The sequence below is a fragment of the Pezoporus flaviventris genome, unplaced genomic scaffold, assembly GCF_033815535.1.
Source record: "Pezoporus flaviventris isolate CSIRO_AGI_PZ_B2104156 unplaced genomic scaffold, CSIRO_AGI_Pfla_v1 ptg000093l, whole genome shotgun sequence".
In the NCBI taxonomy this organism is placed as follows: Eukaryota; Metazoa; Chordata; class Aves; order Psittaciformes; family Psittacidae; genus Pezoporus; species Pezoporus flaviventris.
The window spans coordinates 4,912,357-4,938,335 of record NW_026892641.1 but is presented as its reverse complement, the minus strand read 5'-3'; the positions used below and the strand labels follow the sequence as shown (position 1 = coordinate 4,938,335).

The 25,979-nt window shown below is 51.2% G+C and overlaps 1 protein-coding gene and 1 long non-coding RNA gene across 2 annotated transcripts in view; one reads left to right on the top strand and one right to left on the bottom strand.

The window, feature by feature from the left end:
* Positions 1 to 25,979, bottom strand: part of LOC133280930 (S-adenosyl-L-methionine-dependent tRNA 4-demethylwyosine synthase TYW1-like) — a 331,505-nt gene that overhangs the window by 112,448 nt on the left and 193,078 nt on the right. The gene's annotated exons all lie outside the window — the stretch shown is intronic.
* Positions 629 to 8,208, top strand: LOC133280937 (uncharacterized). Its single transcript, XR_009747313.1, has 2 exons — positions 629 to 672; positions 7,711 to 8,208. It is a non-coding gene; the product is annotated as an uncharacterized LOC133280937 (long non-coding RNA).

Sequence of the window (25,979 nt, the reverse complement as noted above, 5' to 3'; positions counted from 1 at the left end):
TCGGGAGCTAATAGCAGGACAAGCAACTTAAAACCCCAGAGAGCTCCCCAGAATTCCCCTTTGCAAGCATGCCACTGCCATGCGTGTGCAGCTGGATCATGTCACCAGGATACAGGTGTCCCTTTGGATGCGTGTCTGGTTAAAGGGAACTGGAATGTGTGCTGACAGTGGCTATCACACTCTGGTGTGAGCAGGGCTACATCCATCCTGTGACCACAACACATCTGATGAGGCAAGTGCTCCCCTAGAGACCTTTAACTCCTATGCCTCAGTGAGAGGGCAGAGACACCTCTAGTCTGCGGTGGGAAGTCACGCGATACAGACGGTCCTCAGATCCTTCCCGTTCTGCTCGTGTAGAGCATCCCAACAGAGACAAAGGCACGTTGCGTTTGCACTGGTGCTGCACTTGAGGGGTGGGGCCTTTGCGACCTGGAGTCCAGGATTCCGTTGCCTGGGTGACAACGGAATGTCACAACCTGTGCCAGAACCCTGCAGAGCCGGGCTGGACAGCATCTCTGCAGCATCACTGGCAGCAGTGCTTTGAGGAGTGCTTTGAGGAGGCAGCAGTGCTTTGAGGAGTGCTTTGAGGAGGCAGCAGTGCTTTGAGGAGTGCTTTGAGGAGGCAGGAGTGCATCGTCAGGCAGGCCGAACAGAAAAGTAGCCAGGATTTCGGTGAGTATCCCAGAAGATTGGGGTTCTTAATGAACATTTGAGCAGCTCTTGCACTCCTGCTGGGTCCAGGGAGGCCAATGCTGAGTGCAGAGAAGTCTCCATAGGACCAGATGGCCTCAGGAGTGAGAGCAGTGAGATAGATTGCTGACTAATGCAAGTCAGCTATCATCACCCATCTCGGCTTTCCTGCACACAGTTCCTTGTTGAGAGTTCTTCAGGTTGCTACACAACCAGAACCACTGTCACTGTTACCTTAGCTTACAGCATTTGGGGTTCAGGAGATCTTGGCTTTGTGTCCATACTGGTAAGCGCTGGACACAGCTCACAGGTATGTGTATGTGGTGCTGTTCCTGCACCCTCTGCTGCCAAGCCTACTTGGCCATGCTTCTCTCCTGGTTAAAAAGAGCTGTTCAACAGCTCAGCCAGAAGCCTTCCTACAGCCTTCTACCACAGCACAAGCCTCACACCATTCCTTCTACCTGGAAATGTGTTTAAAAGCCAGATTGTTTTCTCAGTGTATCAACAGGAAATACCTTGCCTCTTGCCCTGCGGAATCTCTCATCTGTGAGGGATGCAGGCACCCACAAAGCGTTTACACAAGTGCCTTGATCAGGCAAAGACACGCAGTTTCAGAAGCTTTCTCAAACCAGGGTCTCTGAATGCACCACCTGATAGAGACAGGTAAAAGAAGGTAATAAATACGTTTAACAAAAAGTAATAAAACCCACACACAGCCCAAACCCAAGGACTTTCCCTTTCACACCAAATACTTAGGAGGAATTTCAAGAATCATTTCTGTGCAGGCTGGAACACAAATAAGAAGATAAAAGAGAAACCCCCTGCTTTTCCCAGTTGGATTTCATTTTGCCCAAAGAACAACCTCTTATGATTAATCCTCCCTATTCCCTCTGTTACAGTAAGATGGGGAACGGGAAAATGTAGAACAAAGAAGAAGAAAATCACTGCTTGCTTCATTTTGATGGCTGTACTGGGCTTGCTTTTCTTTCGGAGGTGGAAGCAAACACCATATGCAGTGCAATAAAGGGATAAGGATGGTGAGAAAGCAGTAAGGAAGTCAGGAGACTTTTCCCTATGACTTGCTGCTTCTCTGCTTGCAAGGTTGAAGCTGTGGAGGCACATCCCGAGGCAATTTCAGTTGTATTCCTTACCCCAAAAGGCAGTGCAGGAGCATAGGAAGTGTCTCTGTCCTTGAAGCTACTTGCTAGGGTTGGCCACCTGAACTGGACACACTGCTGATCAGCTCCAGGGTGGTGGAAAAACCTCTGGGAGCAAGTTCTGATGCCCTGTAGGAGGCAAGGCCAAAGGCATGCCAAACTAGGCTGGCTGGAATGGTCCCTACCTCTGTGACTAAGGGGATTCATAAATATTCAATGTTTCTTGGCAGCTGGGTGTTGCAGAATGACTCTAAGAGCAGGACCATAGAGTTCTGGAGGACTGTGCAAGCAAGGCAGGGGTGGCCCCCACAGGTAGCCGGAGACCGGACCTGGGAGGAGAATGTGGAGGAAGCTGTGTGGGGCTAACCAATACTGTTGTGCCAAGAAGGAGTGGCTGAATACCACTCCTATATATGTGTGAACTGCGTCACAAATAAACTAGAAGTTGCTTATCACCCATATTGGGTTGGCCTGTCTGCTTCTCCTCGCCGCTTACAAATGGCGCCCGAACACAGACACGGACTACAGGGCCCTGGTCGCTGGGGACCCGGATACAGGGCCCCGACTAGCGGGGACCCAGATTACAGGGCCCCGGTCACTGGGGACCCGGATTACAGGGCCCCGACTAGTGGGGACCCGGGATACAAGGCCCCGGTCGACGGGGACCCGGAACGGCGAGTGAGTGGCGCCGGCGGCAGCGGCCGGGAAGCGCGTGCAATGCTGCTGCGGTGGCGTGACGGACCCGGGTGCTTGGACTAACCGAAAGGAATCCGCCACGGGGGCGAACCAGACACTCCTGCGCCGGGAGGCCGATCCGGAGACCGAGGTTACAGGACGACCCAGAAGAAGACGATCCGGAAAAGGCTGGCCATGAAAATGGACCGAGAGGTAGCCCTGGACTTACTACAGTGCTTTTTATAAAAGCGGGGAACTGAGCCCTGAACTTTTACAGTGCTTTTTATAAAAGCGGGGAATTGAGCCTGAGACTCTAAAGCAGCTAGCAGGTCTAGCGGCTGTAGGGAAGGCTAAGGGATTTTTTGTAGTTCCTGATACAGTTTTTGAGGAGAGCGAGTGGCGAAAGTTTAGTGAAGAACTATTTGACTCAGTGCTTAATGATGGTAAAACAGCAAAGAAACTCGGTAAACCACGGAGGGAAGTAATGAACTGTATAAAAAGATACAAGGCAGAAAACTGCCGTGGTAGCAACGGAGAAACTAGGAACAGACGTCCCTGGTCGGTTGAAACCGGGGGAAGATTACAACTCGTTCCCCCCCACAACTCGCGGGAGCACAGGGTTTCCCACCCCCCACCCCCCCCCCCTTTCCTTTTCTCCCCCTCCATCAGAAGGTGCCGCGGAGGAGGTGTAACCCCCTGCTCCCCCACCACCCCAGTTCCGAAAGTAGGGACTTTGAAAAGGACAGAGAAAGTATATTAGAAGGTACACGCATGATAAAAGTCGAGGAATCCAAAAGAAAGAGGGCGGTGCCTCGGCGCCGGATCGATTGCGGCGCCATTTTGAAGCACGCAGTAGAAAATAGGGATCATGCCCTAGCGGGAGATTTAAAGGAACCGCGAGCCTCTCCAACCCACTACGCCCTAGAGTGAAAAAAATTTTAACTCAGTCACGGAGGAGCCAGGTCTGCAGATGGCCACATACCGAACGAGATACACCTGATAAGAAAGACACAGCTGCAAGCAAAGGAGACCCCGAGTTCGGCGCAGGATCAGCCCCCGAATCCCCTGAATCCGAGCCAGATTTATATCCTCTGCTTTCAGACCCTGACTCTGTGTCTCCCGGGTCGGTCTGCTCAGACTTACTGGCCCTGGAGACGCTGAGTTATAACAATGGGTAACCAAAGATGTGATCATTACTGGGGAATTTTCTGCAATGGGCATCTTTGCATATCCTGTGTTTACTACACAGCAGGGGGCTAAAGAGTGGGAAGCTCTTGATCTCAAAATAGTTAAGGAGGCCTGACAAACAGTGACCACGTATGCGTTAAAATCCTCTTATACTCAAGCTGTATATGTTATGATTTTTTCTTGCAATTGACAGGGGGAGCCCATACAGTTTCTCTGTGATACTCATGTACTAGAAGTTGGTAAATATAAGTATGTCCAGGTTTCTATCAACCCTTGGAGACCTCTGTAGATACTGCTGGCCACTTCTTCCAGCACAGGCTGGCCACCTGTGTCGGAATGAGTGTGCATTTTGGTCAGTATAAAAGCCCAAGCCTCATACGATGTGGGGGAGGCAGAGCCTCTGCGGGGACGCCCGCTAAGGTTGAGCCTGCCACCTCGCACTGCAATGATGCTTCTCAGAGCTGGTTTGCTGTTAGTCTCCACAGGGTCCTTGTGCCACGTTCTGTACGTGGAACTGTAGTGGGAATAATGATAGCTTTTGCAGGGACTAAAAAAAAAAAAGGGGGGGGGAGAGAGAGAGAGTAATGATGCTGCACTTAACCTGTCTAACCTGTCTACTTCTCAAGAACTGAAGAACTGATAACCTGGGGGAGGGGGTATATTTGTGTCCTCCTGCCTACAGGTCCATGGCGACTGTCTGCAAAGTTTGTGAAGCCCTGCCATGAGCTGGACAGACAAATGGATAAACCTGATGCGTCAGCTACAGGAGCTGACCGTGATTACCCCAAGCAGAATGAGATAGAGGAAGAGAAAGAACAAATAACTGCAAAACATCACTTGGGGACAACTGAAAAGTAACATCCTGAATATGTGTGCTTGTAAAGTAGCTATATTAGAGGTTGTGATTTTGTGTATAAAACCACCTGTGTTTACTAGCTAGTTGCTAATAAGAAACTGCACCTTGTATTGTATAGATTTGTCACTTGTAAAAGAGATGTTAGAGTATGGAAATTTGCAGTAGCTGCTAGAAAATGCTAAGGCAAAAGCTAGAAAAATTTTAATACAATGGTAGTGTTATAAAGCAGGTGATGGAACAAATTAAGAGGGGGGGAGAATTCCACTGGTAAGAAATTTCTTTGGCTAGTCCTTCACTGCCATCAGCATCTTCAACATGCTGCTGCACCCTGTAATAGTTACTCTGCTAATGTAAATTTGTGTGTGCCTTGCTGTAGTAGCGACTTGTTACTGGATAAAACAAAAGGGGGGAGATGTGGAGACAGTGTTCTCACAGGAGAATGCATAATTGGTACATAAACTTTGAATAGTCCTGAAAGATACAGCAAGGCCATGAGAGGCCTGAAGAAGCTTAAGCAAGCAAGATAAGAGGCTGGAATTCACCACGTTAATGAGAACTGTGGACTGTTGGCAAGCTTTCAAGGTTGAGTTCTCACACCTGTGTTTAACCAATTATATGTTAGTCACTAAGGGTCTTCAAAACATATATCCAATCATAATATGCCAAATCACTGTAAGTGCTTCAGCTGGGGCCTTGGCTCAACTAAGCAGACTGGGTTGCTGAGTTGCTAAGCAGACAATTCTACATCGAAGGCAATTCCTGATTTGTTTTAATGTTGACTCTGTAAGACATGCAACACTGCAGAACCTTTTGTTGTTGGAACAGGGACATGGATGTGAAGAGTTTGATGGAATGTGTTGTATGAGTCTCTCTGATAATGCTAATTCGATGCACGCACAGCTGAGAACCCTGGCTCAGCTTACCCAGCAATAGTAAATGAGCAATATCCTAAGAATAACTAGATGGTTGTCTTCACGGGGCATTACAGGTTGAGTCAAACACTGTTGTTTGAAGTATTGCACTTATGTATCATTGTTAGGTTAATCATCGTAGCTATTAGACTTATTTATAGTTGTGTGATAAAACAGGTGAACAGAATAACCCATAATGCCTTGCTTGCACAAAGAAAAAGGGGGGAATTGTTGCAGAATGACTCTAAGAGCAGGACCACAGAGTTCTGGAGGACTGTGCAAGCAAGGCAGGGGTGGCCCCCACAGGTGGCCAGAGACCGGACCTGGGAGGAGAATGTGGAGGAAGCTGTGTGGGGCTAACCAATACTGTTGTGCCAAGAAGGAGTGGCTGAATACCACTCCTACATATGTGTGAACTGCGTCACAAATAAACTAGAAGTTGCTTATCACCCATATTGGGTTGGCCTGTCTGCTTCTCCTCACCGCTTACAGCTGGGAGTGCTTCAGTTGTTCCAAGTATCTCAAGGGGGATGGGAAAGGCAGAATGAGCCTTAGTATTTCTGACACCCCGCAGAGAAAATGAACCAGGGAAGGAGAGCCCTCATCTTCTTGCAGAGAAGTGTTTCACGTAGGGTGATTTCAATAATTCAGCCTTCAACTGGTCTGTTTAATGCCTGTTTGATGCCTGCAAGAGGAGCTTTAAGATCTGGCCTGCTGTGAATCCAAGGAGTTGGGTGCTGTCTGCCTTCCCCATCAGTGGTTTAAACACGTTACCATGCTACGGCCCAAGTCGAAGTAAGAGCACAGATTTCCTCCTTCACTGCATGAAATTCTGGCACTCTCACGCCATGGGAAAAGAATCAACCACCCCATTCTGGTTTGTGTTTGGAAGGGAAGAAAAGAGCAGTCATGAAAACGCATGGAAAGAGGTAACAATCGTGAACACGTTGGCAGAGCGAGGGCAAGCGGGGCCTTGGGTCAGCCTCCACCATCTGTAATCAAACCATGGCGTAGGCAAGAATGCTGGTACCTCCGACCACCTCTGGGTGAAGTTTACCTTCTGCTATGAAGGTAAACTGGGGTCTGCGATTGGGCCCTACCAGTGCAATGTTCTTATTGAGTGCTTTCTGTCTTGGGCGTTGGTCCTGAACCTGATCTAAGGGAACATCCCAGCTGCAGTTGTCATCTGCTGGGAGATGGTCCAGTCCCTTTGGCAGTGTCGTCCTTTTGTAGGGTATAGCTGGGCATTTGGACTGCAGAGGATTTCTGGACAAGCCCCAAGATATTAGACTTCCTGCTTCCACACACTGGAGTTGGGATGCTCACATCTCCTTTATCCAATGTTGGCCATTAGAGATAGGAAACTGTTCCAAACACATTTTGAGTTTGGCCAGGTTGAGAGATACCCACATCCAGGGAAGCGCACTGTTTTCTGCTCTCTCAGGCATTGGCATATTGCCACACTCACAAACTGTCCCACAGCTAGAGTTTCCCATCAGCTTTGCTCACGACAGAGCCTTCACTTCCACGTGAGATCCTGATCTTGTAAGCCCATCCACTAATTTATCCATGAAATGTGTGGGCATGACTTATGCATGAGGTGAATTATCCATGAACTGGGTTGGTCGCCATCCCTCCTTGTCAACTCTGTAGGTCTCTGCCAGGCACCAAAGCACAGAGTAGGCCACATCTCTTGGGTCTTTTCCCCTCCCAGAGAATCTGTATTTTACACAGCCATGTACAAAACCTGGGAGAGAGCTTAAATGTTCACTGGGTCACTCTGGGAGAAGACAGAAGGCTGCTTGAGTGCGCGCAGGGTCAGCCTTTCCCCAGAGATGCAGTTTCAGAACCTAAATCCATTCAGTGGTTACTCATTCCTGTAAAGAGGAATAACTCCAAGAATGACAGAGACAACTTGCCTGTCTCTGACAACACACTCCCACACTGCCAGGCTGGTGGTAACTGTAGTCATCTATGAACTGGAGCTTGAGATTCCAGCCTCTTCTCCATGACAAACACAACAAAGTCTTAAGTTTGGTGGATACCTACTTCTGATTTTGGCATGACAGTTGATGATGGAGTTGTGTTACTGTTCTTGAGGTGAGCGTTGTCCAAGTTGGTCTGTTTAGAGGAGGGAGGGAAGAGAGGATTCAGGAAATGGAGATCTGTCAGGGTTAGTTTTGAGCGTTCCTCCCCAGCTCCTCACCTTGCCATCTGTGTGATTTATCCCTAGGTGAGGCCAGTAACAATGTGGGAACCAGCTCCCCAGTGTGCAGCTGAGAGATTCTCCCTATTGGTTGAGTGCAAGCTCCTCCACACCTCCAGAAACATCGAATACGTCTTCCTTGATGGCTGCAAGAACATCACTGCATCTCACATCCTGGCAGCTGCAGGCATCCACAACATCTACAAAGGACCTGCCTACTGCCCTCTTCAACTCAAATACCCCCCCCCCCCTTTTTCACCTTCCCCATGCAGCTGGAGGAGGAAGCCCAGGGCTTGGAACACTTCCCTGCTTCCAAGAAAAGGCTGCCGGTGTTCCGCCAGCTCTGCGGGGAGGCTGTGCCAGGCATCCATCGTCAAGACTCAGGCCAAGGGCTGAAGAAGCTGCCTGATGCCGAAGCACCAAGGGAGGACGTGGAAGGTGGCAGTATGAGGCAGGCAGCAGGGTGCTCCCCTCCCCAAAAGGCACGAATTGACTCTGAGATAGCTTCTGAATAAAATGTAAGATTACTGGTGTCCTTACGTCACCAGGAGGTCAGCAACGCTGGTGTGAGCTCACATTCACTAACAGCCGAGGGCTGGGAATGTGGGAGGGAGGAAGGAAAGGTGTGATATCACCTACCCGCATATCCCTTCCACTCTCCTGGGTGCCACGGCAGTTTGTGCAGGTTGGCCATGCAACCCCATCCCTTTCACTGAATCCCCCTCCAGCATGCTAGAAATAAAGGAAAACTTCCTTCTCCACATCCTGAAACCCAGCAACACCTCCTGCAGTCACACCCACAACCCCTTCACCAAGCATCCTCTCCAGCTGCTGATCTCTATTCTTGAATAAAGCATTGAGTACAGGCTGTGGCACAGCGAGTACCAAACACTATGTGGGAAAACACAAAACATGAAAGGGAGAAGAAAGCAAAGGAGATCTCATGTGAGAGTGCCTAGGAGGGAATCTGGGAGTTTCACTGCTTAAGTCTAGAGACTGGAAAAATGGTGGCAGTTAGAATTAATGCCCCACAAAGAAACGGTAATAAACAACAGGATTCAGGGGGGTTGGCATCTGTACCAGCCTCAGACGTATTCCTGAAATAAACGGTTTACAGCTGGAAGATCCCAGCCCCAGACCAACAGGGATCTTCCGAAAGGGAATGTAAAACCAGTCTCAGCAGAAAAGAGGCAGTCAGTGGAGACCGCAATGGTTTGAAGTATAAAGAGGGATAAGATGCTACTCAGAGGACTTCAAGGAGAACAGGACAAAGAGAAAACAGGAGGAAGACCGCATGGGGGAACAAACCAGATCTGCACAACCTTGGAAACAGGCAGGTATCTGTGAGCAGGGACTTGTTAGGAAGGAATTATGAGCCTGCTGCTTATCTGGGACCAAAGAACAGAAGGCTGCTGAGGGGAAACAAAGAGAAAAAAGGTGATCTTAAGTGAAAAGATATTAATTGTCCTTTACCCTGGGACAGTAACAGTGGCAGAATCCCACAGGAACTGATTGCAGGTACCAGCAGTGAGCTGTAAGGTGTCCGAAGAGTGACTGTCAGAGGTTGTTTCTGCCACCCGAGAGGATGCAGTCCAACAGACTCACCAAGGGCTGATGCCACGAGAAAGGTTTGAGGATGCTGAGCTATTCAAGGGGAAAGAATTCTTTCCACAAAGTAAATTCCCCCTGGTTAGCTCTGGGTTGTTGCATGATGAGATTACGGCTGACAAATCTCAGCAGAGCACTCTAAGAACCAGAGGAACCCAGAGCGAGACGAGGAGAATCACATAATCCATCCCTACCTCCACAACACAGGCAGTGGAATCAGACAAGGACAGACCAAAGGACAGGGATGGGTTAGGCTGATTGAAAGAGAAGTTTTCTGGGGGAAGATCTCTGCAAGGAGTTTGGAAGTCATGCTGGAGACCGAGTTTAGATCTCCCCAGTCAAAATGGGACTGAGTCATCACGGAGGCTTTCATTTTTTCAGGCACAGATTGCAGAGCAAATGTTGCTTATTGCAGGCACCACTTATTCCTGAGCATGATAATAAACAGATTTTGTCTCCAAATGGTTACTGATCCAGGAAGACACAAGGCTATTTTAGTAGTATTTCAGTGAATGTGAAGACATTACAGAAGAGCTTGACCTAGAAAATAAACATGGGTCCAGCGATCAAAAGTTGATGCCATTTCAATTACATGGAAGGAGATATTAAACCAGGTCAGTAGCTGAGGCTTTTTGCAATGAATTAGCATATGAAATTACCAGCATGGCAACAAGGAATTTTACTGCATGTAACAAACTGGGAGTGGAACCATATGCCTGGAGTTTACCAAACACAGCACCCACGCTTAAGGAAATGGGGCAAGAGTAATCGTGACAACTAAAGAGCCTCTATTCTGATCTCAGTAGTACACTTCCATTTCTAGCCAATGTTGAAGGGGAGCAGAGAAGAGAGTCCAATGTAATATGGCTTTATGGAGGATAGGTCGTGCCATATGGGCTCTGCAAACACACCACCTGATGGCCATAACCCCCACCCGAGGCCACATTCTGCAAACAGCATCCCGATAACAAGCCAACAATTGGATAGAACCCAAATCAACAGCCAAAATTTCCTCCACTGAGCAGCCCAGGAGCAAACACCACCTTCACGGAGCTGGTGCCCTTTGCAGACAGGCACTCAGGGCTCCTACTCCTGTGATAAAATGAGAGTTGAACTGACCTGTGAGGACATCCATCCAAATCTGTGACATTAACTGGCACTCTTCCTCGAAAAGGGAACCATTTCTTTTAGGCATGAAAATCCTGGAACATCTACTTCATGTGGGCATCAGCGCTGGCTCTGCAGAGCAGGAGATGGATTCAGGGAGTACAAGTGGAGTTCCTCAAACAGTGGCCAAGAGACTCATCTCTTTGGCATTTCCACTGGTGGCTTTGGCACAGAGGGACGTATTGGATTTAGGAAGACTGCTGATTGCCCAAAGCTGAAAGGAATCCATTTCTCCTGTGGGAGAAATGAGGTGACCTTGAGAAACAGCAGTGGCACAGAACCTCCTGTAAAAGGAAGTTCTGCTCTGAGCTGGAAGCTCACCCGTTGGAAGCAAGCAAGAGGGAGAAAAGCAGAGAGGAACATGCCAATCATGGGCTGATGATACATCTCGGATGTAAGGTGGCTCTGAAAAAGACAAATCCCATAGTAGAGGGTGTGAGGAGAGACAGTCCCTTTAGGGAAACGGAAGTGCTTCTGTCATTGCATGGAGCCCTGAAGAGGCCTTGTTTGGAGTCCTGCTACGACTCCAATCAACCACGTTCACCAGAGGTTAATGGACAGCAGATCTGGTGGGAGAATGGGTGGGATGAAGATCCTTGTGGACCCGCAAGGGTTTGGCAAAGGCAGACTGCACGGGGAGGGGATGGAGCTGCTGTCTGAGCGAGCAACTGCAAGAGGAACAGTTTGGGGGACAGGGAGAAGAGTTGTTTGAGGCTGGCGTTAGAAGAGATGGAGATGAAAAGCATGTTGGTGTGCATGTGGGTGTGTGCCTCCCTCCGTGCTCGACTGACTGGCTTGAAATCTGCTCAGCGGTCTGGATGTTCTCTTGCTGAAAAAGGCAGCTTGTTTCTGGGATCTTGCACACTGGAGGAGCAAGGACATCTCCCCTTTCCCAAGCACAAACCAGACACCTGCTCCTCTACCAGCTGGCTGGCCCAGCACTGCCTCGAGTGAAGTGCCAGCCTTGCCCAGATAAATGAATGAGAGAGACCTGCTCGCACTCCACGGCTTCACTGAGGGGACGAGAGCTGGATCTGGATCTGCCAACCTTTCCCCATCAGGTGTAGAAGTAGAACAAAGGCAGAGAGCATGAGATGAAATGAGAGAGTGGAGGAAAAGAATAACAGCTTGCATTATTCCTTTTCATATACGGACAATATAACGCTTCTGCACAGAAGGACTAATTTAGCCCTCCGCACAGCCCCACTGACCCCTCCTAAGAGAAACCATTTAAATCTTTAAACAATTTACATGAAAATGTAACTTTGCTGCAAATATATCTCTTCCCCCTCCTGCTCCCATCACGAGTGCAGTCCTTCAAATCTCTGACAGCTTCCATTATCTCTTAATGAAGTGAGAGCATCTTTCTTAGGAGACGCGCCGGCCCCGAGGTTAATCCCCGAAACGAGGTTCCCAAATAAGAATCAGGGGAGGGAAAAGAGAAGGAAAAGCAAACACTTAGAAGAGCTCCAAGGGGTGGCTTCACCACCCAGCGACTGAAGATCCTGGAGGGCAGTGATCAAATCCTCCTTGGGAACCTCTGTGGGCTGATGGGTGACTCCATCCCTGCATCCAAGGGGACTGCATCGTGCCTGCTGTTGGCTGAGCCACCCTCATGGGACCTGGGGAGGATAGACCTTCCATTGTGCTCTATCTCATGCCTATGCTAAGAAAAGAGTGGAGGTAATGCCAGCAGCACGTAAGATCCAGTGAGCTGCTGAGAGCTGCAGGAACCACCACCAGCGCTGATGCATGGGTGCACGGGCTCCGATGGGAGCCCTGGGAGGTGTGAGGGCCACCAAGGCCACGCCAGAGAAAGCAGAGCCTAGAGGCTGTGGGGAGAAGGGCAGGAGAGAGAAGAGCACAGAGCAGCCTGTTTGAAATGTCACCCTGGGATGTGCAGGGCTGCGGGAGAACAGCGCTGCGAGCACATTCCCATGCAACAGGGAGAGCTCCACTTGTAGCAATGACCCAATTGTTCCAACGCAGGCACCAGAAGACCTCCAGTCCCCCCAGCACAGCCCTCAGGCACACCGGGGTTACATCCGAAAGGAGGATGGCATCAGGGTCATCCTCAGAACCAGGCTTCGCAGCTACAGAGACAGTGAGCTTGAACAGGGGGGCTCAGGAGCATCCTCCAGAGCAGCCAGGGTTCTGCATTGCCTTGCAACACCTCAGCACACGGAGCAGGAGAAACCATCTGCACCACCCTGACAGGGCCAGGCTGGGGGCAGTGATGCACAAACACTCTGGATGCTCTTTAGATTTTGCAGGAGCGACGCACGTTTCCAGCCCAAGCATCAACAACAGCCCTGCAGGTGAGCCTGCTCACTGGGGCTGCAGCGTGCTGTGGGACTGCACCATGTTGTAAAGCCAGAGTAGAGGCTCTCTCCATCAGATACTCCCTGTTCTTCTCGAGGCTGGAGGGCTGCTTTGCAAAAGGCTTGATGGTGATGTGGGGAAGGTGTAAGAGAGAGGACATACTGACAAATACATGTAAAGGGCAGGAAATGAGGAGAGAAAGGCTGAAAATCTATTGAGCTGCCAGGAGATGGGATGGAAAAGGGGATAAAAAATCAGGAAGGTCTCAGGGGAAAAGAGATTCACAAGAAGGGGGACTACTGACTTGAATAGAGGAGAGATGAAAGCAGAAAGCCATGCAGAGGAAAATAAACAGCTATTCCCAGAAAAACAATAAAGTTTGAAATGTGCTGGGCCAGAAGGAAGAAAAGAAACAAACCCAACCCAAGCCCATCAAGAGTTAACAATTCTGGCTGCTGAAGCTGCTTAAGTAAAGAAAGCAGAGAAGGCGAAGGAAAGTACAAAGCACAAGAATAAGGAGATGAGCAATGCAGCAACAGTTTGTTCCCTGCAGTGCGCTCCACTGTGCTGGGACACGGCAGCATCAAAGCCTGGCTCTGTACCTCTGAACACAGCATTGTGCCCAAGCTCAGTACAGGAACTGATGTCGTGTGGCCTCAGCACCCTCCCCATCAACTCGCCTCCAGGCCACAGGATCAATGATCCTTTGGCCATAACTTGAGGATGTTGAAATCCTGTCTCAACAGGACTCCACTGCTGCCAAAGGAGCTCACATTTGAACACACTGGTACTGAAGTCTGTCACCTGCAGGAAAGATAAAGTCCCTGAAGAGAAAGAGCAAAAGGTTTCCTTTGTCCTGGAACACTGGTTTCTCCACTCTCCTTGACTCCCTGCTCTGACCTGGCAGACAGGCACAGGCAGAGGATGCATGCTCCAGGCAGGCCGATGCATTCCATGGGCCAGGCTAAAAGCAGCCCCTAGCTTTCCTGGAGAAAGAGCATCAGCAAAACGCGCTGCTCACCTCCAGAGAAGGGGGGACAGGGGCAGGAAGGTGTGAAGATGTCCTTGGCTGCCCCTGCAGCACGGGCTGGGGCTGTGGCTGAGTGTGCCTTAAATCAAACCCTCCCACTGCCAAACCTGCAGCTCCTGGGGGGGGGAAGGGGGGGGGGGGGGGGAATGCCAGCTCTCCTTGCTGATAACTGCACCAGACAGCTATCAATCACCGCTAAGTGAAGGTAAATCAGTCCTTATCTGCCCAAGGGAAGCCTCATTTGCTGCCTGATGTCAAAGAACATGGGAGCTCTGCTTGGCATCTCCAGGCTCTTGGTGCTTGACGGGTCACCCGTGTGCTCATCCCATGGGTTGGAGCTAAGGGAGGGCACACGCTTAGCCTGAACCACTGGCCCAGATTTCATTACTGCACACAATCAAAGAGAGGGAGGACATGGACGGGGCTGAAGCCTGGGAACACTCAGTGGATGCCCAGGGCTTGGCATCACCTTGGCATCTAACCTAGCCCTTCCCTGTCAGTCCCGCAGAGACTGACTCCAGCAGTGTCCCCTCCTGAACAGGACCCATCTGCCTGTCCCCCATTCTGCTCTGGGACTCGGGGTATCCCATCTCCCAGAGGTAGGTGATCCAGCATGGAAGCAGTGCACCCTGAGCAGGGAGCAGGAGGAGCATGGGGGAATCAGCCTCTTCCTCTGCTGACTCCTCACAAAGCTCCTCTCCTCCCAGCCTGGAGAGGCACAAACAGCTCTTGTAGGTGAAGAGGTTTTGGAGGGCGAGTGGCATGATGGATACAGCCTCATGCCAGGCCCGAGCACCCACAGCCCAACAGTCATCTCAAAGCAGGGCTTTTAGCCCATTCCCTCCCTCCCACCTTCCACCTCTCCATGGTGAGCGGGAGCCAGTTAACCCCGTAACCTTTAATCAAGGGCTTGTGTACATGGGAAAGGATTGATGGAGCTTGTCTCCCTCATGGCCTCACACCACGGCTCCGATTACCCCGTTAACTCCCCAGTTGAGTGCCTGGGCTGGTATCACAGCCAAGAAATGATAGCCCTGGAAACTGCATTATAGAGCCGTTGCTGGGGATGCAGAAATGGGCATTGCCACCCCGACGTGCTCTGGGGAAACCAGGGCCCTGCTGACCATAGGAGCAGACCAGGGGGGTCCTCACTCCCCTAAGTACATTGTGAGAGCTGGGTACAAACACCACTTGCCTGCATCACTTGGGGCAAGTTACAGCCTGTCCAGGTCTGATGGAGAAAATGCACCCCAGGGAGTGAATGGTCTAGGGGAGATCCCACATTCCATGATCAGGTGAGTCAATAAAGCCAACGGGCTGCAGAACTGAGCGGTCCTTAAGGATGTTGTGCACCCAGAAGAGGGATCTCTCATCCCTGGCAGGTCCAGTGGGTGCAGCCAGGACATGAGATTCCTGCACGGGGAAATAGGGAAAGCAGGAACAAGCACATCTTGCCAATGAAAGCCAGAGCAGCAGCCTCACTTCAACCTAAGGAAAGCTGAATTAACAGCAGATGGAACGGCTCCACCAGGAGATACGGGGAGGACCCTCCCTGCAACAGGGGGAAGCTCTTTAGGCAGGTCTTTAGGTGTGAAGACAGTGGATCAGATCCTGACTGTGACTGCAGATGGGGCTGCAGCTACAGCCGCTGCTCAAGTGGGTGCCAGGATTACGGATGCACCAGCTGTCCTGGGGCACAGGACTTTGTGTTCCTTACGCTTTGAGCCAGAAATGTCACCCCAGAGGCGATATGTCCCTGTACAAAGTTTCCTTTTAGTGAATGGTTAAAGGCTGGGAAACCCACCCTGCACAATCAGAACATCACCAGCCCGCTCCATCTTACAGGGCCATGAGCTTCCTTCAAGCTGGGGCAATGGGGGAGAAGGGCTCTGTGGGGTGGGAGGGGTGACACAGACAGTGCAGGGACAGGTTTAGAGCAGAGCCAGGGCTCCTGGAGCTGCGGAGAAAGGGGGGGCAGGAGGAAATCCCATGTTCGGGGCCTGCTTGTGAAAGTGTCCAAACCTTGGCCAAAGCAACAAGGAGCACAGGGTACCCCACAGCTCACAGTCTGTTGCTGCAGCTCCTGGAGCAGGAGCATCCCTTCTTGTAGCTCCACGGGGTGGGAAAACCCAGCCAACAATCAGCAATTCCAGTGATGGGGATGGTACCACCTTTACTTGGATGCACCTTTCCAAGTGGGTGTGCAGTGGGACCTGCTCCCCAGGAAACAGCAGCTGCTGGGGGAAAGCTCTGCTCTCCACGGAGGAAAGCTCATCCTCCAGGTCCATGAGCTGGCAAGTGGGACGCTACTGACACCCAGGGGCTCCCTGCATCCTGCAGGTGGGGACTGGCTCCTTTGCTGGTGGAGGAGACATCTCCATGCTCTCCCCGTGGCCTATTCAGGGGTCCTGCCTCTTTAGGGACTCTCCTGTGGAGGGTTGGAGTCCCTGGGTCACCACGTGCTTGTGGCATGGCCAGCAGAGAGACCCTGGCTAAACGGTTTTGCAGTGTGGCAAATGGGACCCAGGGGACAAGAGGCTGCACCCTGGAGCGTTGTGGCTCCATGTTCAGCTCAACAGTGTCTGCCTCGTACCATGTGCCCAGGGAGATGCTGTGCACGGGTGATGCTCTCTCCTCATCTGTATCACAGCCACATCCACCTCTGCAAACAGTGGTTAATTCTAAAAGCTAATCCGTGCTGGATGAATCCATGCCACAAGTTGCCACAGAAATGCTGGAGGATGGGAGGAGGAGCGAGGTTGGAGTTAGTTGTGGTTGCTGCTCCCCATATCACCCTGCCAGCTGTGGGTGGTTGGCTCCCACCTCTGCAGACCATACATCCTGCAGGAGTGAAGCTGGGATTTTAGGATGGAGCCCCACAGGCTCAGGTCCCTCACAAACATTGTTCCAGCAAGTTAGAACTGGAAGTGAACTAAGCTACATCAGAAAGCCCCATTCACGTTCCAGAAGACTGCCTACAACGGGAGTTATTTAAGAGCAGCACCAGAGCTTTTCAATGCACCCTGCATGTTGTTTCAGAGCCAAGCCCCAGTGAGCCAGCAAACAGTACGAAAACACAGCAACAAACTGCCTGCGTTTGGCAAACCACCGTGCAGAACCGGAGAAGATCCAGCCTCTGACCTGAAGAACAGCAACAGATAAGATGGACACCAAGTGGATTAAAAAAGGCTTCAGGAGCAACACTTCCCAGCTGAGAAAAGCACGTTTTCCTCTGGCCCTGCGCACTGACAAGCGCATTTTAGCCAGGGAGAGCACCCAGAGGCTGCTCAAACAGAAATGCGCTTCCAATTATCTGTGATTATCAATTGCTTTGCAGACAGAAGCTGCTGATAACAAAAGCCCACTGCCCTGAGCACACAGAGACAGCTCTTTCAGGCAGGGACTGTGTGAGCAGACACCAAGGCAGGGACTTACCTAAGGAAGATGATCTCAGTCTCCTAGTGGACCAGCCATCGTCCCTGCGGGATGAGAGGAAGAAGGGATGCTTCCTCTGCAAGTGTATAAATCAAATGGTGGGTGGGGAAAAAAAGGAACAGAAGCACTAGATGAAAATCACTGTGGCCACAGCACATGGCGCACAGATTTTGTGCGCAGCACACAGATTTTGTTTGTGCTCTCCCAGAGAGAACTGGTGCTTCCCTGCTTACAGGATTGGGAAACACTGGTTGAAGGCACAGCACCAAATCTGGGCAACAAACAGGGACAGAAGGCAAAGTCTAGAAGTTCGCATCGGTATCCCATTGCCAGGTCTTTCTTGCCTCCTCTTACCATGCAAACTGGGGACACGGGAAGGCTGGGTGTGCCATGCTCTGGGGGATGAGTCTGGGGTGTCCAAGGAGTGCAAGGGAATGCACTGGCTGAATGAACGCAGCATTTCCATCTGTAATTTCTCCGCCCAAATAAGCCCTGCTGGCAAACACACACATCCAGCTCTGGAAACACAGGGGCTGATTAGCATCGACTCTATTATCATTATTATGGGCACAGACAGCTGATCAATGTCTACTCAGAAAGGCAAAATCAGGTGGCAGTCACTCCAGCAATGCCTGCTCCCTGCTCCGCAGTGATTCATGTGTGCTGGCTCCCGGCCCGCAGCCCGAACAGGGAAGGAAAGGAAGTGCGGTCCCACTTCCGTCCCCAAATAAGTGATGACTGCTTGTGTGTCAGCAACAGGGACCTGATCACAGCAGTCTTCTTCATGGCAGGACTTTTGCTGTCCCTTGGCAGAAGGTGGACTTCTGCAGGGCACAAGAAGGATGCATCTTGGAGCAACGCCTGAGCACGCTGTACCCTGTGATGAGGAGACATCCTCTCCCCTGCCCAGCTCTCATCACGCTCCATGCATGCTTCCCTTAGCCCTGCTCAGTAAACATCCTGCACATAAGGACTAAAACAAAGGTCCTGAGCTGACCTTCCAGACCGTCTACCTTCTGCCGTCTCCAGCTCCGCGCAGTAATCAATAGCTCTTCCCTCTGTTCCCATTCTTCCCAACCTGACACTTTTTCAATAGCCTTATTTCCTTCAGTTTGTTTTGCTCCCTGCAAACTCCTCGCTCCTGTTTCTCCTTCATAAATTGGTTTTCTCTTATACACTGTCTGGAGAGAGGTGAAGGAGGAGTGGAAGAATCACAGCCCCTGCCTCATCTCAGATCACCCACTTTCCCTCTCTCCAAGTGCATTCAGAGCTGGGAACAAAACCAGCTTCACAGTGGGGCTGAGGACCATCGCAAGGCTGTAGTGTGCAATGACTCTCCTGCTTCAGAGGTGGAATGTCCGGTGGAGCAATGTGACCAAGCGAGTGGTGCTGGGGAGCAGCACTCAGTTCCCTGCTCCCTACTCTGTGCCTGCCAGCAGTGAGGAATGTCTGGGTGCAAGGCAATGAGCTGTGGCAGCCAAACGACAGGTGAAGAAGGTGTTGGAGATACGGGGCTGTCTGCAGTGGCTCTGGCTCTCCCTGTGAGAGGTAAAAGGCCCTTACGCACCCACATGTGAGTCCTGGACTTTGATTATGGGAAAACTCAAGATCGGCTTCAAACCCCAGCGCAGGCACAACCAAAACCTCTGCGCTGCTCTAAGTGACCACTAAGTCCTTGCTCCTCATGGCTGCACACAGAGCTTCTGGAGCTGGGGGTGTCCTGTGTGGATGTGGACACCTGAAGGGCAGGAGCAGCCCTTGGGCTCAGTGCTGGCCCAGTAGGAGACCGCATTGCTGTAGTCTGGCCAAGGGGTGATGAAGTCATGAATAACTTCAGCCAGGTCGTTATCTGCCGGGATGAGGTAGAACCTCCTTGCCAGTTAGGGATGACAGAAAGCATCCTTCATGGCCGTTCCCATGTGAGAGGAATCCAGAAGCACAGCAAAAACCAGGCCCCCATTTGCAGGTGTGAACTTTCAACTACAAAAAGCCTTTCTTGGGGGAAGCTGCCAACCACCCAGGAGCCAGCGTTTCTAGCGAGCAGGGAGCTGTGCCACCCTCACATCCCACCGACCCAGGGCTTGTGCCATGCCTGCAGTTGGCATGAAGGGCTGAGCCCGGGCCATGGAGATCTCCTCCTGAACATGACCACAGAGAGCTGGCCTTGTCCAGCGTGTTGCCTCAGCCCAGTGCCACTGCTCCCAGGTGACGTACCAGCACCCTGCTGATGCAGAGTGATGCACAAGGATGCACACGAGTGGACAGAGGGACGCAATCTGTCGGTGGCACTCGGGCTGCTTCAGCTCGTGCTCTGGCTCGGCTCCAGAGCTGGGATCTTGGCTCCAGTCAGATGAGCTTGTAGCTGGCCTTTGAATAACATTTGAGGTGCCAGTTCTTAGGCACCTGTGCAGTTTATTACTCTCCAAATAAGCATAATATGCATCACACCCCGGGGCAATCTATGCACCAATAAACCCCAATCCTCTACCTCCAGAAAGCCATCAAAACCAGTAAGATGCCAGTACCCACTATTGAGCTTGGATTGTGCTGAGATCACAGGCCGGAAAAGGTATGCTCTGAAGCACAGTGCATAACTTGTAGTGCTGAAAGCACATTGAAGCACGGTGCTTTCTGCTGATGCGAGACAGGCAATGCTGGTGCACGGTGCCTACGCTGCACTCCTGAGCAGCCCCAGGAGCTGTCAGGGCTCCTTGCACCGACTCCCTGGCTCTGGCAGGGCACACTCTGCACCTCTGTGGTTCAGAAAGCCCTGGGAAAGCTTTGCTGTGTTGACCCTTGAAGAGGGAATAGCCCCCGGCGGTGAGCAGTCAGCACATGGCACGGACTCTGAGACTGAAATCAGGGAGGGAAAAGGTAGAAGCAGACATCACGGGAGCCAAAACTCTGAGGTACCACGTGCAGCTGTGGGGCAAAGGCGGAACAGAGCCCTACATAAACTTGTCATTGATGTAGACAACACTACCTGTTGGGATTCCTTGGCTGGGAGCATCCCAAGGCTCAGCTTCCACCCCACGGCAGGGCCGGGTGTCCCCATAAGCGAGGCTCAGCCCGTGATCCGGGGCTGTCACTTTGTCTGCCACGGTGAGTGGATTTAATGACCGAATGAATCCTGTTCTCAGCTGGGTGCGACAGGAAAATAAATGCCTCCTTTTCCTCATTTCCCGTGTCCCTTTTGATCTGCCCTGCACACAAGTTTATGTGCACGGTCTCTCCCTATCTCCCCACCAACTGGGCCCTGCATTCTCCGTCGCCCCAGAGATAACCAGCAGACCCAGTATTGCTGCACCGCGTGTCTCCTGCCATCCACATCGCTGTCTCTGTACCACGTGTTGCTCAGGAGCCCAGAACTGATACTGCATCTCTCCTGTGGGACACCACGGCCAAAGACAATCACCTCCCTCCTCTGTCAGTAGAAACCTGTTGCAGTTTCCATCTGAAATGCATTTATGCCCATTTCCAACCATGCCAATTCTATATTTAAGCGTCTCTATCCTCCCTCCATGGTGCTATTCAGTGTGATATACACGGAGGCAGTGATCCAGTTCCCACTCAGCTTCTGTTTTGCTAAGCTTAATAAGCCAGGAATCTCCACTGAAAAACATGCTCCGCACTCCTCTGGCCAGCCCTTCTTTCCTGCTGTTCCAGTTTTTGGATGGATGCCACAAGAATAGTGACCATGAAAACCTTTTAACAAACCACTCTTAGGTGATTAAACCACAACCAAGCGCTTTTACAGGAGTAAAAGACTGTAACTATACCCAAAACTTGGATATTCAACTGTGGCTCTTCCGGTGCCCTTTCCAACAGGCAGGAGAGTCAAATCCTACGCATTTGTAGGATTTGCAAATCTGCAAATTCTGGTATCTGCAATTCCAGGTATTTTCTGTCATGGCATCTTTAGAAAGCAGAGCAACACTTGAATGGTGAAGAGTAAGGAATCAACTGACAGCACTTCCCAGGGCTGAGCAGAGAGTTTCACCCCCAGCATTAACATTTGCAATCCCTCCCATAATGAGAGGCCACAGGCAGTGTGCTGGAACAATCTCTCACTGAACTGTCCCAAACCAAGGCAGGAAGCTCATGAGGAAGGAGTAATTGTGAAGATTTGGAAAATCCATGGTTTTCCCCATTGGCTCTGCAAATCCAGTTTAGAATTTGTAAATCTGCAGGACTGGATTTCTAGGTTTCATGATTTATGGACCTCTGCTTCCCTGTCACTCTCCCCTTGACTTTAAGAAGCAGTTCTACACTAGCTCAGTTGAGATACCAGAAAGAAGTTCTCAACCACAGCAGCTCTGTGGTACATCAGAGGGGGAGATTTCCCACCGAGAGCATGAGGCATCCCCAAAGGGTGCCAAAGCCTCCTTACAAACAGGATGCTGACGGTGAGATGTATTAACCAGGGCTGGTGCCTCTGAGGAAGCACCACTAGAACACAGAGTGTGTGCCATCTCCAGCAATGCAACCCAGCAAGAAGTCAAGGTCTTGCTTCAAATCACCCAAAAACAGAGCACCACCAGGCCAGACCAGCCATCTCCAAAGCAGAAAAGCACAAACTTGGGGTGGTATTACCCGGAATAGCTCACAAACGCCAACAGTTTGCAGCTGAGCCGATGATGGGGAGTTCATATTCATTAGCCCCTAAGGGATTTGTCTTCTGTGCCCATGGCCCAGAGGAAGGCCCTTTCCTCTTGGCTACAGAGAGCTCCAGCATGACTGCTGCCCTCCTATGGACGTGTCTATGCTTAGTGCTGACTGCCCCGCTGCCCGAGCATCCCTTGGATATCCCATTGGGATCAAACACGACATCCCGACGTGAGAGCAACAGCAAATCTTAACTCACTCTGGGATCTTTACCTACCAGACCTGAGGGAGCAAATCATTTATCAGACTCCAATAAAAGGTCCTGCTGAGTATCCCCGAAGACATTGTCTCAGCTCCACTTTGCTCAGTGGCCACATCATTCCCAGCCTGGGCTGATGTATTCTTAATTAGCATCTTAATGTGAGCAGCATATGCAATGAAGCATGACAAGAAAATCCCCATCATTTAAATTCATTAACAGTCATCGAAAGCCTTCAATGCAGAGGTGGAATTATCTCTGAACTCCTTCTGAGAGACCAGCTGTGCTCACTAAACTGTGCTGGGTGTCGCTGCACTGCCTTATCTATTTAGCTGCTTCCAGGAGGCTTGTCCCCTTGGATTCTTACAGATTGCACCCCCCACATCACCTGTGCTAGGGCACACAGACTGTAACCACAGCCATCGCCCCAGGTCCACACTCACAGGTTGGTCATGGAAACCCTGGCAGCGCATCCCTGCCGAGGCTGTTTACCGGTCATGTTTACCACACGGATTACTCTGTCTCCACTATTTGCTTTTCTTCTCATCCTTGCCACAGGGAATACCTCCAGCTGCTACTGCCTTTAATCCCTCCCCCCGCACTTGTCGCGGTTGTAAAGCCGTGGCAGCAGGATGAGAGCAGGAATGGGCTGTGGCTGCCCAGATGTGCTTGCGTTCAGATGTGTCTGGGCACACCCCCAGGCTCCAGCATTGGGCTACATGGAGCAAGAGCTGGTGATACACCGCAGGGCTGCTGTGCTGTGTGAACCCACTCCCAGTACACAAGCAGAGACAGGTATGTCTGTCTCTGTGCAAAATCCACCTTGTCTTAATAAGGCAGGACTTTTCCATCTGCTGAAATCACACTCATTCTTCAACCCTGCTATCCCAGCCTCTGCTACCTGTTTGCCATCATCCCCCCAAGGGCTGCTGGCTGCAGATCCTCCATCGCCAGGCTCACAGACAAGTGAAGAGTCCTGCATCTGGGCAGGAACAACCCCAGGTTCCAGTATAGGTTGGGAAACGACCCGTTAGAGAGCAGTGTAGGGGAGAGGGACCTGGGGGTCCTAGTGGACGACAGGATGACCATGAGCCAACACTGTGCCCTTGTGGCCAAGAAGGCCAATGGCATCCTGGGGTGTATTAGAAGGGGGGTGGTTAGTAGGTCGAGAGAGGTCCTCCTTCCCCTCTACTCTGCCCTGGTGAGACCGCATCTGGAATACTGTGTCCAGTTCTGGGCCCTTCAGTTCAAGAAGGACGGGGACCTGCTGGAGAGAGTCCAGCGCAGGGCAACGAAGATGATTAAGGGAGTGGAGCATCTCCCTTATGAGGAAAGACTGAGGGAGCTGGGTCTCTGTAGTTTGGAGAAGAGGAGACTGAGGGGTGACCTTATTAGTGTATATAAATATATAAAGGGGGAGTGTCATGAGGATGGAGCCAGGCTCTACTCAGTGGCAAACAATGATAGGACAAGGGGCAATGGGTACAAACTGGAACACAAGAGGTTCCACTTAAACTTGAGAAGAAACTTCTTCTCAGTGAGGGTGACGGAACACTGGAACGGGCTGCCCAGGGAGGTTGTGGAGTCTCCTTCCCTGGAGACATTCAAAACCTGCCTGGACACATTCCTGTGTAACATTATCTAGGTGTTCCTGCTCTGGCAGGGGGATTGGACTAGATGATCTTTTGAGGTCCCTTCCAATCTCTAGCATACTGTGATACTGTGAAATCGGGGCTCCCTTGGGCTTCCTGGGAATCACATCCAATTTCTCCCCTTCTTCTCCTTTTGCATCTCTTCCTTTCCCAGACCCAGGGCTTCACCACAGCGTTGGTCTGCTCTCCCCATGCTGCAGCAAGAAAGGGGAATGGGGCCACCACTCTTTCATCCAGCGTGAGGGAGGCGAGCGCGGCTCCGGAGCGGGAGGAAATGACTCGGAACCGTACACAGTGAAGATGTGGCCCAGGAGAGCAACTCCTCTTGTCGGGGCCCCGGTGACTCTTTATCAGGGAAGCCTTGTTCAGTCTAACAAAGCACAGCTAATGTGCTCTTTATTACCTCCGCTGCTGCATTTGGACTGTCAGGAGATGAAGAAATATCCCCAGAATTAACAGCAATATAACAGAGGGAAGAAGAGCCAGGGGAGAGGTTAAGGCAAGTGCTGCTATCTAAGAAATAGGCTCATAAATCCTCCTCACTAAAAACGGCTTGTGCTTAGATGGCAGCACCCCTCCTGGCACCCGAGGGGGGAACTGGGGTTCCTGAACATGTGGCAAGCTAGGTGCAAGGCACCAAGGAGAACCAGGCTTCTTCCCCCATCACCTTTGCCTGCATGGACACTACTGCTCAGACAATAAATATACGTCTAGTCTGATGTAGAGCATTCCCAGAGAGAGTTAACATTAAGTCCTCGAAGGCTTGAGTAGTCTTTGTGTATGTACAGTGCTCAACATGACAAGCTCCATGGCCCAGTCACAGGGACAAGAGGAAATGCTTTAGCACTCAGCTCCAGGCTGCAAACACTCAGCAGGAGAGGTTAAAGTCTAGACAGAAGGGAGCCCATCACACCAGAGGCTGAATGTCTGAGCTGCAAGAGGTGTCACCCAACGCAGAAAGCACCCAAACGCAGGGGACACAATGGGGGAAAGCAGGAAGGTCAAAATGAAGGCATAGGATGAAGAACTGAACAGCTCAGGAAGATGAGACTGGAAAAACCTTCATTTTTGATGGCTGAGGTATGGCATGTCCTATAGAGAGGGGCTTGTCTGGCTGGGAGCTTAGAGAGAGGGCAGGATAAGCTCAGTCAAGCGTATAGGACCTTACATAAACCAAACCCAGCCTTGCTTACAGACCTGGAGCCATCAAGTCTCCCAGCTTTGCGTGAAGAGCCTTCCAGTGGCCAACAAGGCATCTCCACTTACTTCAGAGAGCTTCCCAAGAGGCACACACTGAGTATGCTGCTTGATCACTACACACCCATGCTAGGTGGAGACAGCTCCACATCTCCCAGTGGGTCTTGGAGCCATCCAGGCTTTCATGGGGTCCCAGCAAGCCCTTTTTCCTTTTGTACCTCCATCACGGAGCCCATGCCGGGGTTGGAACAAGGCAGCCCAAGCGATGCTTGCTGGTACCCGCAGCGGGATGGCCTTCCTTTTTCATGCCTGCACACAAGCAATTACAATGCTTTCACTGCAGCAGCTCCCCAGGCCCCTCCACACCAGCTGCAGTCCGGTGGAATAGAAATGACACATCCAGCTTTGCTCCCTCCAAGGACCGGCCTTGCTCTCCCTCTCCCATCTTTTGCATAGCAGCTCATGCCCATGGAGCAGCCTCCAAGCAGAGTGCTTGGGGCTGTTACTATACGAAGGGGCTCACTCACCCCTTTTCCAAAGGCCATGCAGATGCCTTCTGGAACTCCAGGGCTGCTTCTAGCTCTAAGCACCACTCCCAGCTCATATCAGCATAGCAGTGATAGTCACATCTGCATGAGGCTCCAAATCCTGAGATCTTAACTGGGGTCTTACTAACTGCAGTCCTCATTGTACCAAAGATGGGGAGACGGAAGCACTACTACCATGTATCCTTTAATGCTCTGGAGCTCCTGACCCCTGGTGCTGACTGAATTCATCTACCAGAGGTGAAAGCTTACAAGGAAATGGGGAAACTCGAGGAACACAAAGCTTATTGTGTGGGGAGGTGATTGATGTGTCCTCTACTCTCTACTTTAACCACTGTTAACATTGCTGCTGGCTGAGGAGCAGCCACAGCATCTGCTCTGTCATTCACCCTGGGGAGGTAAAGAATCCCATCGTAGAGCCAAGAGCTGGGGCTGACCCACCGAAATCCAGCAGGACACAAGAGGCCCATCACAGC